The sequence below is a fragment of the Phyllopteryx taeniolatus genome, chromosome 1 (genome assembly GCF_024500385.1).
Source record: "Phyllopteryx taeniolatus isolate TA_2022b chromosome 1, UOR_Ptae_1.2, whole genome shotgun sequence".
Lineage (NCBI taxonomy): Eukaryota > Metazoa > Chordata > Actinopteri > Syngnathiformes > Syngnathidae > Phyllopteryx > Phyllopteryx taeniolatus.
The window spans coordinates 8,482,976-8,496,145 of NC_084502.1; the positions used below are offsets into that span (position 1 = coordinate 8,482,976).

Consider the following 13,170-nt stretch of genomic DNA (forward strand, 5'->3'; position numbering starts at 1 on the left):
GGGATTTGAACTGTGTGCCGATGTGAGACGGCGGCATTGAAATTGAAGAAAGGGATAAGATGGCATTCAGTTAAACACTAACTTATCATATGACTGATGTGACCGTCAACCAGTAACAGGAAGTCAGCTTTGGAGCCGCTGTATTGACGTGATGTCTCGTGATAAGAGTGACTTTGGGAAGTAGCCCAAAAGTTCGCAACCTGTGCAGTTGCACAACAAGTTCACGCATATCTTGGTCTAACACAGTCTCCATTCCGGGATAAAGAGCGCGATAATGCATGGCTGACTTCTTGAACCTCCCACCTAAAATTGACCCCACACCTTTCTAAAGGCTAAAAAAAAAAGTTTAGTATTAACACATTTGAGTTCACCTCGCGTCAAACGCAGCTATTGGAGTCGTTTTATTTGAAGGACCCGATCGTGTGGATTTCACTGAGACCTCGAAACTGCTACATTTGTGGTTTTGCTTATTCAAACTGACGTCTCACAGTTAGCAAAATTTGAATGGGGGCTCGAGGGGAAAGCGACAAAAAGGGATGCACAAAAAAAAATGTCGAACCCTTTTTATACAGTTTGCACATGATGTCCATATTGCAAATTTATAAGATCAACGTTGGGATGAGATGGATTGCTTTATTCATCGGGATAACTGGTGGAGATGTATCATCTTCGTGTGAAGCGTACACGGTTTGAACACTAGATTTTGAAATCAATAAATAATCATGTTTATTAGTTGTGATTTCAAGATCAATCAAAATAATTGTGATGATTATTTTTTCCATAATCGCCTACCTCTAACTGAAGAATACTTAAAAGGTGTGTTTTAATAAGGTGGAATATGTTGGAATTAGTTTGTGGGGGGTGTTTCACAGATTTTGACCTATTGTGGGTGTGTCTGGAACAAATCCCTCGCGATAAACGGGAGTTCACTTTATTTACAGTATTGGCAAAGCTTGCACTTTTCAGGAACACCTGCTGTCAAGCTTGTGGCGCAGCTGCTGAACAGCAAACAAGGTATTCAGAGAAGCACGCGTCATATTTTAAACACCTTGAGAGCTTGAAGGCATGACACAGTTAAGTGAAACTCTTCTTCCACCACCGCCTCCGTTTGTTTGTCCTAGAGTCCCAGCACATAGAAAGGCGCCTTAGGGCCCGCGGCCTCGTGCACCTGCCTGCACCGCAGCGGCAGAGTTGCATTTCAGCCGTGATGCAACCTTCCGCCAATCAAGGGCGGTGAGAACAGTTAGGGAGCGTGGCGAGAACTCTCCTCCCATGTCTTCTCTGTCCTACCTGGGAAACTGCGCTGCCTCAGGGAGGGGCTCGCCGCACCAGCCGCTCTCTGAATGAGGGCTAAACAAAAAAGTCTTACCAGTCTCTCTCACACACAAACACGCACACGCACACGCACACACACACACATGCACGCACGCGTCATTCATGACTGGCTCGCTGCTTTACACTTTGGCAGGTTTGAAAAAAATAAAAGGCAAACAAGGAAGAAACAAAACAGACGAGTGTGGGAAATTTTTCCCTGTTGCTTTTTTTCTTCTTCCAGGAGTCTTTATCAGTATTAACTCTGCTTACACAGGTATTTGTGCACCTGTAGCAGTGGATTAGTGGATCACGTTCTTCATTGTATGTAGAAACAAGCGCTGTGAGCTATTTTTCCACTTGGTTCTCCATTTCCAACCCTTAATATCACAGTGGAGAGAACGGAATTTATTTTTTTCAACCCATCTTTGCAGCATTTTGAAGACTTAAAATAAGTGTGATTGTTTTTTTCTTGGGGCATGACCCAAACATGTACATGACCCATCAGTACATGTGAGCCCGTACACAACATATATAGACATGTGTCAATAGTGGCTTAAGGCAGTTGAATTCACAGTTCAACAACTTTGCACAAAGCTGCCTTGAACATTAGCATGTGTTTTACTTTAATAGTTAAGATGGCTGCCTGTTAAATGTACTGTGTGTGTGTGTGTGTGTGTGTGTGTGTGTGTGTGCCTGTCTGTGTGTGGCTCTGACAAACAAACTATAACCCATCAAATATAGATGAAGTGAAGTGTATAACTTCAAATAAGCAAATTGCGACTGAATTTTCTGAGATTATTTCCATCTTTTTTTTTTCCCAGTTTTCGGCACTTCTGATGACACATGCCACAGTGCGTTGGCGAAGCAGCTTTACTGAATCAACCAGAAAGATGTTGTTTTGTGTGGCACTTGTAGGTTGTGTAGCTTTCACTTGTCCAGTTTAAACAAAGTTTAGAGACCATGCCTTTTGACCAGTCAAAGGTTTTAGAACTCGACAATTTTTTCCATCCATCCATTGTCTGTACCGCTTTATCCTCACAAGGGTCACGGGCGTGCTGGAGCCTATCCCAGCTATCTTCGGGCGAGAGGCGGGGTACACCCTGAACTGGTCGCCAGCCAATCACAGGGCACATAGAAACAAACAACCATTCACACCTACGGGCAATTTAGAGACTTCAATGAACCTACCATGCATGTTTTTGGGATGTGAGAGGAAACCGGAGTGCCCGGAAAAAACCCACGCAGGCACGAGGAGAACATGCAAACTCCACACAGGCCGGGCCGGGGATTGAACCCCGGACCTCAGAATGTGAGGCAGACGCTCTAACCACTCGTCACCGTGTCGCCACTTCTTAACTAGGTAACCAAAATATCGATGCAGTTCTGAATCTTCACAACAATTGGATCTATTAAGATTGTGTAGAGAACCCATTTCTTTGTATGTTACTGTGTTAGTAAGTACATTTGATTTATGTTGCACTTTTTTCTCCAATCTTAATTAGTTGGGGTGAATCAGAGGCTTTTTAAATGGTGGTCGCTGTGTGCTGACCCCCATTTAACATGAGTTTGAATGTGACTGCTAAACACAGCCACAGCTATAAGAGGGTGTGCAGACTTGTGCAACCACATTATCTCAGTTGTTTATTTTTACTCCCACTCCATTTATTTTCAATTGAGTTGTACAGGTTTTAGCTTAATTAATAGTGGGGAAAAAAGTTTCAAAATGATTTATCTTGGTCTAATTTTTGTATATCACAAAAACTTGCCATTTGAACAGGGGTGTGTAGACTTTTTACATCTACTGCACCTTTCCTTCATGCCCTTTGTTAATACTTGTATTATCGAATGTGTTGATTGTGTTAACAGAAATAATCTTTTTTTTCTTAATCGTATGAATAGTTTTTGGGCCTGCACCCATGGGGCCCGGCCGGGCACAGCCCGAAAGGGTAACGTGGGTCCCCCTTCCCATGGGCTCACCACCTGTGGGAGGGGGTGGCCAAAGGCGGGGACCATGGCGATCCGATCCCCAGCTACAGAAGCTGGCTCTAGGGACGTGGAATGTCACCTCTGTGGCAGGGAAGGAGCCCGAGCTGTTGTGTGAGGTCGAGAAGTTCCGACTAGATATAGTCGGACTCGCCTCCACGCACAGCTTGGGCTCTGGTATGACTGGATGAAGTGGCTGGGGAGAGGGATGTCTGGGCATCCCTGCTAAAGCTACTGCCCCCGCGACCCGACCTCGGATAAGCGGTAGAAAATGGATGGATGGATGGATGAACACAACCGACAAGTGCCACACAGTTATTGCAACTTCTATAACAGAGTTTGGAAGGCCTTTCTGAAGAATATTTGATTTCCATTTTAGAGATAATGACACAAGTGTGTTCACCTGTTGCATGTGTTAGTTTGTATCATTTTAATGTAAATGGAATTTTATAATCAAAATGCACCATCATTACTGTTTATATATTTAGTCTTGAATACTCCATTCTTTCACATGCGTATTTTCTTTTTGGTGATTTTTTAAAATTTTCTTTCTTTTTCGTCAAAACTACTGCTTAAATGCTTCTAAAATCTACTACTAAGCTGCTAACATGCCTTCCTATGGGATTTTGTCAGTAGAAATAATAGATGCTGTCCTGAATTACTGAGCTGATTATCGTTTGCTTCGTCAAACTGAACGTGGGAACCACAGTCACATGCGTTTCATAGTTCATAGTTTTTACACGTTGTATGAATTTGTGAGTTGGCTCATGACTAACTGGGGGTGGCGGATGACTGGAACAATAAAACAAAACCACTTTGTTTTCCCAAATAACAACTTAAAGGTCTGTAATCGATTTCTGCTGGCGTGATGGTCACTGAGCACGATGACTGGGGACAAATTTGCGTCAGATGATTAACCATAATCTGCGTCAAGCAACAGAATCTCATTGATGCCTCGGCTGATTAGCTGTTAGCTGACTGGAGACATCCGAGCCGCACACGTTCACATAATAATCCGAAATATGGTTATATTATTATGTCTTACTCCTCTGAGTTTGTTTTGTTTTATTTTATACAGTGATGTACAGTAGTTTACCTATTTATCAATTTACAAAGTTCTCGGCAGTGGTGTTTTCTAAGTGTGGAAGAACATTGCCTTCTCTTTAAACTGCAGCGCCTGCTGAGCTGCACAGCCACTTGACTGCCCAATAAAACCAGCTAAAAGGCTGACATTGGACTTCATTCAACACTGCATGCCCCTCACTCTTGTTCCTACTTAGACCATTGTCATCTGCTAGGATGTGTCTTTGTTGACAGCTTCATGATGTCCATAAAGCAAAACTCCAAACGAAAATGCATGGGAAGCTATTTCCTCGGCAAACAGTTTATTTATTTCCTACGTGCAGGTGTGTTCTCCTAATGTGATTTTGCTGGCTGATGATGAACATTGCATTAAACTAGAATTTATTGTCAATCTTCTTTTGGGATTTCAGTTTGTGAGTAAGCTATGCTTTTATACAAATTACCTAAATCAGTGGGCGCCATGAGCTCGGTTTACACCAAAATAACTTATATTAAACGTATAATTGTATTCCGCTGGGGAAACCTGAAGGAAACACTGGACTCATTGTCTATCATCCAATTGTTGTGCGCAGAAAGAACAAAGATGACAAATTTTATCTGAACCACATTCCAGTGCAGTTTGTCTTGAGACTGGATTTCCCCAGATGTACCAATTTGGATATGGGTGAGGACAGCGTGAAGAAAAAAAAAAAATGCAGGGAATCATTTATCTTCCAATAGTAATCAGGCTTCTTCCAAATGTGAATAAAATTCTGAGACGCCCTTTCAAATGTGATCTCAATATGCCAGTTTATGACCTACCTTATACACATGCACATACAAAAACAGCACTCAAAACTGTAGAGCAAAAGCATTGACCCCTCGATGCGGTACAAATGTGGAACATTAGCGGGGCATTGACGTTTCAAAACAGAAAACGATCGCCAATGGCGGCCAGTGGAGTAAAGCTAAGGTTACCTGCATTTAAAACAATGGGTGGAGAGAGTCAAGTCGAGGTCAATAGGTAACTGTATGTAATTAATATTTATAATATTTTCATCATTCATTCACAATGAGATTGGATATTGGTCCCTTTAAAATACAAGTAATAATACATACAATAATACTTAGCGGAAACCCCCACTATAACATTGACTTTGGGTCACTTGATCCCACATGCTGGTTGCCTATGCGTGTGTCCAATGACGAAGGAAACACTGGAAGTAAAGCCACAAAAAGCATCGTTTGGACACAGCTCAGTTATTCTGGTCAGTAAGGAAGGTCTTTCACTCGCATGTAATTCCCTGAGGCAATTACCGATCTTCATGTTCGGGCTATTTTTGCAACTTCCTCTCACCAGGCGTTTGTAAACGTATCCCTGGGCAGCAGTAGCCTTGGAGAGAAACATGGTTTATTTCTTCTCTCAAATTCTGATGCTTACAAATGTCACCCTGCTTTTTATTGCGATTTCCCCCTGCTTTTATTCTTTGCCTTACAGCAGGTAGAACGAGTTGTTTGCTTAGCCTCTCACAACAGTTAACAATTGTCAACAAGCAAATATGTTCTTGCAAAGTCGAAGCTACCGAAGGGAACTGTCGGCGGTCTGTTGGTGTTCTGCAGCGGTGAATGACACATTTGGAGGCTGCGCTCATGTGTTCTCGTGCGTCCCTTTTCACAACAGTGATGTTTCTCTCGCATGCGTACACACTCACATGGTGACAGAAGACTTCTCTTTGCGTCATCTGGAGCTTCTAAGTTTATGACTCGGCTGACCTCATGAACTTTGCTGTTACTCCACCCGCATGTCATTTCCAGGTGTTTGTGTACCTTTATGGGTCCTCGAGCACCTCTAAATTTAATCATATCACCTTAAAAGTACCAGTAGCCCAGCAGCAATATTGCCAATGTATTTTATTGCGTCTACCAAGTTTGCTTTAAAATACTTTTGATTGAATCTTAACCTTTGCTTTCAATTGGCTAACTCAAGGGTCAGTAGCAATAGACTTGTATTGTCGCTGGTTAAAAATGACATTGCCATGAGCAAGATCTTGCTAGACTCACCAATGAAAGATGAAACAATGTGCGACTAACGCTTGCTTTGTGTTGGTGCGCTTGCGTGCTAAGTAATCCACGGGATACAACATAACACACCGGGTCATAACAGCCTTTTATGATTTTAGATTTACAGTCTTAAGCGACACAAGTGAGTACAATAATATTAATGATTAGTTGAGTTCTCCTTTTATCAAATAATTTTCACTGAAAGCATTACAGCCCTTTATGTACCTTTTCCTCACGATTTCCATGTGCCCTCCCTGTCTGCCAATGAAGGAAGTGACTTGTTGCGATAGCACAATAGCCTGCCACCTAATAAAGTTTGGGAGGGGAAAAGGGGACAAGAGAGCAGGGATGACCAGAGGAGAAAGCATAGAGGACGAGGGTGTAAAAAACAGTCAGGGAGAATGGCTTTATGGCTTTGTGTCAATTGAGGCTATTTTCAAAAGGACCACATATTCCTGGAAGGCTAAAAGAGAGGACAGCCTGCAAAGAGAAGAGGGGTCTATCTCTGTAAAACAGCTTCTCTTTCTCTCTCCTTACCACAAGACAGACAGAAGCGACTTCATTTGCAAACGTAAATGTCATCTTTTACACGGGTGTAGCTATCATTTCAGAAGTGGCTGCATGGGATGTGGACAAATTGTTCAGGAGTCAGACAACATTTATGCGCAAAACATCATCCTCTCGCATTCAACTGCTCCTCTACATTGTGGCCAAAGAACGACAGTGCTTTAATTCTACACACCCCTGTTCAAATGTCAGGTTTTTGTGATAGAAAACAAATCTGTTTATGGCCAAAAGGTTCAACCTTGCTTTCCTCAGATCCTAAAAAAATTTTCCACATGCTTATACATACCAGAAAGTTTCATCACATGTAACATGAAACATCATACAGATGTACTGAATAACACTGGCAAGGGGTAGATCATCAAAGGGGCCACACCGTAATTGGTTGGGGAAAGAAAAACAAAAAAACAAAAACAGAAATGATGATATGCAATATGCATATGCCAGTTTTTGCGTTTATTTGCAATACATACTGTATTTCTTAAGCGTTTGCCTTTACCTCCACAGCTTGGCCATTCTGAAGTCAGATCAGACCTTCTATCTGCTGTCTTTGCTGTATAAGCCTCCTGCTGCAAGCTGAGCCCTAAGACAAAGCCCTGTTCACACTAATGGCCGACTAGCCTTTTTTTTCCTTCTTTCTTTGCCAAAGAAACAAATAGCAGTGGGAGGACATCAATAGAATTTAACATTTTGACATTTTCCTCAAGCACTCAAAACCAATATTGACCCAGTACCCCTGCCTGGTCGGCTTTAGTGCAAGACCTTGGCATACAAATCAAGCCGGTGCAACCAGAACCGCAGGCCGCCAGTTGAAGGGTGAGGCCAACAATAGCCAGCCCACGATGGCGCTCTCCCACTGGGTAGGCAGTGTGACCACTGTGCCTGGTTTCAAGCTGGTCCACAGAAGCTTGAGGTATAAAAGAGCCCATGCTCTCCCGCCCGCTTTAATGATTACATCTGAGAGGGCCAATTGTGTGTGTACTCGCGACCCTGCTGCTGAGTGAGGTGGACAAGCACAAGGGACAGTGGGGGCACTCACATGTGCAGAACAACCCCATAGCGGGCCACCACTTCTCAAAGGCCGGATTACAATCAGTTAGAGCTTAATGAGTGGGAAGTTGGACTTGTAACCTGTTGCAGCAGGGTAGTTGTTTTGAATGCTCCCAGTCAGCACACACATCAATAACCTCTGAAATAGCTCGCCACCGAAGCGGGAAACAGCGGGAAGCGTCTGAGTCTTGCGTCTGTCGACTGTAGCACCTCGGCTGTTGACAGGAACATAAAAACATATTTCATACTTGGTTATGTGCATTTCTTTTATTTCTGTTGAGTTCTTTATGGCATGTTGGCTTACTACGAGCCAGTTTGTTGACCGAAAGCTTGTAAACGAGACATCCAGTGGTGATACGGCATTAAAGGGGTGGTATAGTTGTTTTTTTTCCCCGTCTTCTTTCTCATATGTATTTTCTAATTATTATGCCGCAGTGACTAAATTGCAAAATGCATAAACACTATAACGCTTTTTGTGTGTCCGGCTGACTGAATTCAAAAAGCCATTTGTCCGTTTTAATTGAGCCCTATGAACGCGTTTGTAAAAAACACGAGCGAGCAATTTTCCGGATAAAAAACTGTATTACCCCATTTGACAGATACAGCTACATTTGACGTTCTCTTCGTGCTGTATAATAAAAAATAAAATAAGACTTTTAACATTAGCTGCTAGCTTACTTGCTGCTGACTGGCTAACCACCCTATGCTTGGACTTGTGGACAGGTAGCGTGTTTCACTCTGATCTAAATTACACGAGTAGCTGTCTAAATTTCTCTTCCTGTCTGCCCCAATTATGCCACAGACAACATGGGCAGTTGCAATAGAATCCTATGACTCGATCTCCCTAGCAACAAGTTGCTTCAAACAACATTTCTGGTAATCTGCACTAATCTACATGTTGCTTCATCTGTTAGATATAGCCGGACTTTGAAGTTGCAAGTTATGTTTAATGTTAATAAGCACCACTGCATATACAGTAGATGCAGACAGCTAATATTAGCTGCTAGCTAAATAGATGACGATTGGCTAACTTCTATGCAGCTGTCACTTATTATCAAAAGGTAGTGTTTTATTCTTATGGTTTCAATTTCATAAATGGTTGTCTGAGTTCCTATTCCTGTCAGTCCTTATTTTGCCGTTCAATCTATATGCTAACTCTATGATTGTCACTTTTGTTATCGAAACGTCAAGGGTTTTATGGTTTCAACATCTCACATTACATAAGTGGTTGAATTCTTTTACACATGAAAAGACCAATGAGGGCCTCCATAAAAGCTTTCTGGCGAACATATTGTGCTCCTTTTTCGAGGTGTGTGTGTGCGTAAGAAGGATACTTTCTCCACCCACAGAAAGGCCAGTGAGGGAGCACGTGTCACAGCCCAGCAGGGAAGCTGCGGTCCTCAGGCCGCTCTCACCTGCAAAGACCCTCTCTGCAGGGCCTAGTTTCTTTACAAGACCCCCGGCAGGAGAGCAAGAAGAGAAGGTGAAACAGCAGGAGTAAAGCAACATTCTGGCCTGAGGTGAGATTGGAAAGGAGGAAGTTGGTGGGGGCCAAGTGAAAGCAAAGGTCTCAACTGCTTTGCAGTTGTACAGAAGCTGTTTTTAATGATAAAAGGTTTGTTCAAACCAACAAATTGTACTTGAAAGTGGGTTCGGATAACTGCCTTCTGTTATGAGTGTGCCTTTTGGCTTGACTATAAAACAGTGGTCAATAATGCTTCATTGGTGCTACTTTGTGATGACTAGGTAAGTTTTTCAAATTACACTTGATATATGACATGATATAAAATCAGAATCAGAATCATCTTTGTTTGCCAACTATGTCAAAAACACAAGGAATTTGTCTCTGGTAGTTGGAGCTGCTCTAGTACGACAACAGAGAGTCAAATGACAGACAATACATCCATCCATCCATTTTCTGTCCCGCTTTATCCTCACAAGGGTCGCGGACGTGCCAGAGCCTATCCCAGCTATCTTCGGGTGAGAGGCGGGGTACACCCTGAACTGGTGTACCAGCCAATAGCAGGGCATATATAAACAAACAACCATTCGCGTACACATTCACACCCACGGGCAATCTAGAGTCTTCAATCAACCTACCACGCATGTTTTTGGGATGTGGGAGGAAACCGGAGTGCCCAGAGAAAACCCACCCAGGCACGGGGAGAATATACAAACGCCACACAGGTGAGGCCGGGATTTGAACCCCGGTCCTCAGTACTGTGAGGCAGATGTGCTAACCAGTTGGCACATAAAGAGACATAAAAACATAAAAACACAGTCACTGAGCAAGAAAGTTTTACCAGTAATGTGGTAATGCCGATACATTTATTTTTTTTGACAATTGTGCAAAATGATGCCAAGACGTCTTGCAATTTAATCTAGCAGTTTGAAATGACTTATAGAACAATAGTCTGATGCAGAGACGATTGTGCAAATGGCACAGAGACTTCAAGAAATGTATGCAGTTTAAAGTGACTAGTCGTGCGATAATCTGGGACAATGTCAATTGTGCAAATGGTGCAGATACTTCTCAAGCACATGAGTGGCCAGTATTGGTCAACAACATATATGCAAGTCGTGCAGAGTGGCGAGACTACTACATTGAGTGCACGAATAATGTATAATTGGCCCGACAGAAATGTGAGTACAATCTCAAGACAAAAATTGGCAGCATGTTACAATGGAATTGTAAATTGACTGTTTAAGAAGTTAATGGTAAGAAGGAAGAAGCTGTTGGAATGTCTGCTTGTTTGAGTTTGCATTGATTGGTAGCACCTGCCTGAGGGAAGGAGCGAGAAAAGGTGGTGACAAAGTAAGTGGAGGATCCAAGAAGATTTTGCATGCTCTTGTTTTAGTTCTGGCAGCGTGCAAGTCCTCAAGGGTGGGTAGGGGAGAACCGACAATCCTTTCGGTAGTTTTGATTGTCCGTTGTTTGTCCTTTTTTGTAGCAGCACCAAACCAGACTGTGATGGAAGAACACAGGACTGATTCGATGACCGCTGTGTAGAACTGCCTCAGCAGCTCCTGTGGCAGGCCGTGCTTTCTCAGAAGCCGCTGGAAGTACTTCCTCTGCTGGGCCTTTTTGAGGACGGAGTTGATGTTAGTCGCCCACTTCAGGTCTATGGTTGGTTTCTATGCAATGGGGAGTAGAAAAAAAGACCCACACAGTACTTTTCAGGAGTGTCGTCTGTACTTTTGTCTATATGACAAGCCAACAGACACGGCAAAGACGGCGTGTTATAACGCTACTCGAGCGAGGGGCACACAATATATAGGAATACTGCATACTATGTAAAAGCTTGTGCCGTGTCATTGAATCATATATAAATATATATTACGTATAGTTGTGCTAAAAAATATTGGCATGGATGAGAGATGTGAAGTAAAGCATGACGCCCAACGTGGGGCTCGAACCCACGACCCTGAGATTAAGAGTCTCATGCTCTACCGACTGAGCTAGCCGGGCTACGGATGTTAACTTGGGATATGACGTAGGGTCTTCTCATTCTGAGTTCTTCACAATTTCATTATGGCTTGATGACAATAAATACATAAATTGCTGATATTGGTCGCTTAAATCCACAACCTTTATTGAGCCAAGTCTCTTCTTTTGAATGAATAAAAGTGTTTTAAAGTAACAGACAAATGGATTTACCTGACCGGGGTTCAATCCCGCTTCTGTGGAGTTTGCATGTTCTGCCCGTGGCTGCGTGGGTTTTCTCCGGGCACTCCGGTTTCCTCCCACATCCCAAAAACATGCATGAAAGGTTAATTGACTAAATTGCCCGTAGGTGTGAATGTGAGTGAATGGTTGTTTGTATGTGCCCTGCGTTTGGGTGGCAACCAGTTCAGGGTGTACCCCGCCTCCTGCCCGATGACAGCTGGGATAGGCTCCAGCACGCCCGCGACCCCCAGTGAGGAGAAGCGGCTCAGAAAATGGATCCAAAATACTGTTGTGTTCATTTCTCATGTTATCCATACAGTCCTCGAGGCCTTTATTTGCGTTACGTTAAAGTGCATACACTGACCAGCGACAACATAATGACCCTTTGCACAATATAAAAAGATGCAATACAAGAGTGGTATCAATCAAAGGCAAAATATTTGATATAGTTTTAGGTTTGATCTCATTAGATTTGTGTCTCATAATGTTGTGGGCAGCCAGTGTGAAAGCTGCACTTTCAGGGAGAGATAATATTAAAAAGACGGCCGGTCTTTAAATCTTTCTCGCCACATGCTCACCGCCTCATTTTGTGATAGTTGTGGGAACACGCTCCAGCCCCAGCTGATCATTGTAATATATGTTGCTGTTATGAAAGCAGTTGGGTACCAACGCTCACCACTGTGCTGGAACCCTTTTAATCAGCCAGAGCCCACTGTGAAATCCCGACTCCCCACCTACCAAGAGCAAGCGTTTCTCCTCAGCAACCCCAAAGTGGCAGCTAGTATTTAGTAATATTGCACGGCCAGGCGACAGCGTCTACTATAATGTACCCACTGACAGCGTTGGCCTCTGTGCCCTCTTCTCAAGTTATATTGCAGCACAGCAGGAGAGCTGTGGGTGTTGTGGAGAAGGATGGAGGATGGAGGTTCTCAATACTATCTGGCATTTTCTCATGCTTAGTGTGGGGGCTAGAATTTCCATGCATTCCAGGCTCTGTGCCCCTTCATTGAAATTGTTATTTACTCAAGTATATGGTCCGTGTTGACTCTCTCGTCCCAATTTCATCAGTCATAACATAGGTTAATTGAAGACTTTAAATTGCCCATAGGTGTGATTTTAAGTGCGAGTGATTGTTTGTTTGATATATGTGCCCTACGATTTGCTGGCGACCAGTTCATATCGATACCAAGTCAGGCTCAGTATCGGATCGATAATAGCGTGACAATATGATACAGCGTTTCAGTTTTGCTCTTGTATGCACTGCTTCAGTTTCATCAAACAGCCGACGCTAGACATGTTGTTTCTGTTGTTGCTCCTCCTCGCCCCTTCTTGTTTTTCAATGTTGTGCCGTCACATAACTGAAGCAAATGAGCAAGCAAGCTGCCGGCTCGGGTAATTAATTTTCGAATTGAATCTGTCCATTTGCTACTTTAGCCAACTCAAAGGTATAAATTATGTTTAAGACCTTG

At 43.1% G+C, this 13,170-nt stretch overlaps 1 non-coding gene across 1 annotated transcript; it reads right to left on the minus strand.

Moving 5' to 3' along the window:
- Positions 1-11,430: 11,430 nt before the first annotated feature.
- Positions 11,431-11,503, minus strand: trnak-cuu (transfer RNA lysine (anticodon CUU)). The gene has a single exon. It is a non-coding gene; the product is annotated as a tRNA-Lys (tRNA).
- Between the last annotated feature and the right edge of the window lie 1,667 nt (positions 11,504-13,170).